Raw genomic sequence first — 3,173 nt, 5'->3', positions numbered from 1 at the left:
GCTTTACATAGATTGTGCATTACATTCACCCATTCACACACCCATTCATACACCGATGGCGGCGGAAGCCATGCAAGGCACCAACCAGCACATCGGGAGCAATTTGGGGTTCAGTGTCTTGCCCAAGGACACTTCGACATGTAGACAGGAGCTAGGAGCCGGGATTCGAACCGCCGGCCCATGGATCATTGGACGACCTGCTCTACCTCCTGAGCCACAGTCGCACAGTCGCCCCATGATGGCGGGCTTTGGCGGGCCTTGGTGTGCGTGCTGTTGACCTGTTGCGTGTCCCCCCACTGTAGTGCGTGCATGTGCACATGTTGTTACCGGGGCGGACCAGGGTTTTTTCCAAATCACTGAATGCTCCAGTAAAAAAAAAACACATTGAGACTCAGTGGCGTGCACAGACATTTAGAGGGGCAGGTGCTCAAGTTAAAAAAGGGCACCTTGTGCAGCGCGTGGAACCGGCCGGTTGCCTTAATCCATTTTGGGCGGGAACCCCTTTTGGTGTTAGCATTATGTTATGCTTTAGCTATTGAAAAATAGCAGATCTACAAGCTCATAGCGCGCCACCGAGTGGCGCGCTATGAGCTTGTAGGTCTGCTATTTTTTTTAAAGAAAAAGAAAAAAAAACGTTTTTTTTTCCCAAAAGGGCACATTGCCAAAAGGGCAGGGGGTGCTCTAGCACCCCCTAGTGTCTATCTGTGCACGCCACTGTTGAGACTAACGTCTCTTTTTACAATTGAGAACTGGCCAAAACGAAGAAGAGGCAAATCATGTTACACAGCTCTGCCAGCTCTAACAACTAATACAGGACAACGTTTAGGACAGACAAAATAACATTTGTAAAGCACAGTACCCACTATACCTACTGTAGGAAGGGAGGAAGCTCCAGGAAAGAACATGGAAAGATCTAATAAAATGACCAAATAAAAACTAAATAACAAAGTTTGCTACTACTAAACTAATTTAAGACTTAGAGCAACAACATTTCCTATATGTTGAAGCAGGAGCAAACGTCTGGGAAATGGCAATCCTTTTAAAACTCACTATAGGGGAATCACAGAAGAAGGATTTTTTTCCCCCACCGCGTCAGATTTGATTGTGAGTACGACAGCACATCCAAGCAGAGACGTGCACACAAAGGGGGCTTCAGCCCCTGCCCTTTTACCCGTCTGTAAAACAACTGCCCTTTCCAGACCACGAATGCAGCATTTACTACATGGTGAAAGAAATGCAAATGCCGTCCTCTCCTTTCCATGCCATACCGGAAGGCAGCATTCAGGAGAATTGTTTTTTTCCCTCCGAAGTCTCTAATTTGTTTCGAAATCCATGTCGTACACTGCATCTCCAGTAGATAAAGAGTGCAGGGTTGTGCCCCGAAAATAGCTGATCTACAAGCCCTCAACGCGTTGCGGTGCGACGCATTGTGAGCTTGTAGATCAGCTATTTTCGCTATTTTGGGCCAAAAGTGCCCTCTTATGGGATTTCAGCCCCTGCCTCTCTAACACTCTCTGCACGTGCCTGCATCCAAGCATTTGATCTGAGATTGAGAGGCCTATAATATATTCTCTACGTGTGTGTGTAATAAACTTCAGAGCTTGTGGTGAACGATAGTGCCATGGTGTCGTCGGTATTGTGATGCGCGTCTGCGACTCTACCCACCGGAACGTCACTCAGAGGGAGACTCTTGGGGTTGGTCGACTAAATTCACAAACGATCTGACAGTGATTGTTAATGAATTAATTAAGGAGGGCGCGGATCGATAGTTGTACCTGAGGTAATGCCGGCTAGCTGCTAGCCACCATGATGACAATTTATTTTTGTATATGATGTTTTTGTTCTTGCTTACTGTAAATCGCTCTGGATTAAGAGCTTCTGCTAAATTACAAAATTGTAAATTGTAGCGTCATCTGTTCATCAAAACCTTCCGAGGTTGAGTGAGAGACCGACCGTGTGTCCACAGATCGTTTTGAATGGCTGTTGGTTTCCAGTAAAATGGATCCACCTTTCATGTTGAATTGAGGGATTATTTTATGTATGTGTAGTACATCCCGTATCGACTGTCTGACCTTGTCCAGTCCACGTCAACATTCCCACCCGGTCTCTTAAGGTCTGCCTCCTCCATCACTCTGAAAGTCCTCCCAGCCCATCTCTCCACCATGGGGTCAAGAGCCTTCAGCCGCTCTGCCCCTCACCTCTGGAACTCCCTCCCCCCTGATATTAGAAACATGGACTCTATCACCATATTCCAAACTCACCTCAAAACCCACCTGTTTATAGCCTGGCTAATAAGCCAGACTAATATCACACTGTCGTGTGGTAGGCAATTTCTCTTTGCCAACGGCTGATTCGTGTCTGGCTTATTAGCCAGGCTAACCTGTTTAGGCAGGCGTATGGCTGACCTCTGTTGTCTTCTGCTGCAGCTGGGCTGTGCCTTAGTTTGGTTTTGCTTTAAACTGTGTTCTTGTATTAACTGTTTTTAACCTGTACGGCGACCTTGAGTGCCCTGAAAGGCGCCTTATAAATAAAATGTATTATTATTATAGTAGATCGATGCAGTCAGAGCATGGGTATAGGCCTATTTTATGGTCATTACGCATGGACAGTGCTTCGTTTGGAGCCACAGACGCATGGCAGGCTTGTTTGGGTGCATGTGTTTGTTCTGACGTACTAACAGCATTTAGTCTGACATCCTATACCCGAAACCCAATCCCTTAAACCTATATCTCACAGGAATTAAGCCACGGGTTAGTTGTAACCTGCCATTCACACATGTCGTGAGCCACGGGTTAGTTTTAACCCGCCACGGGATAGTTTTAACCGGCCACGCATGTCGGGAACGGCGGTTTTGTTGGGGTTAGTATGTCTAAGTAAGTAAGTAAGTAAGTAAGTAAGTAAGTAAGTACATTTTATTTATATAGCACAGAGAGGTCTCACAAAGTGCTTTACATACAATAAAAATACAACACAAACAAGCAAAACAATGCAGATAAAAACATTTGCTGTACAATTCAACTCAAACAAGACGACAATACGAGCATCATAAATACATCATAAATCAATACGTACATTAGGTCATTAAGTTCACCTTTTGGTGTTTTTTAGCATTATGTTATACTTTAGCTATTGAAAAATATTTCTGAAACAGGATTTAGAAGACATTTTGTAGT

This window comes from Electrona antarctica (assembly GCF_951216825.1).
Source record: "Electrona antarctica genome assembly, chromosome: 19".
Classification (NCBI taxonomy): Eukaryota; Metazoa; Chordata; class Actinopteri; order Myctophiformes; family Myctophidae; genus Electrona; species Electrona antarctica.
The sequence above is the reverse complement of the archived record's forward strand: the minus strand, read 5'-3'. Positions refer to the sequence as shown.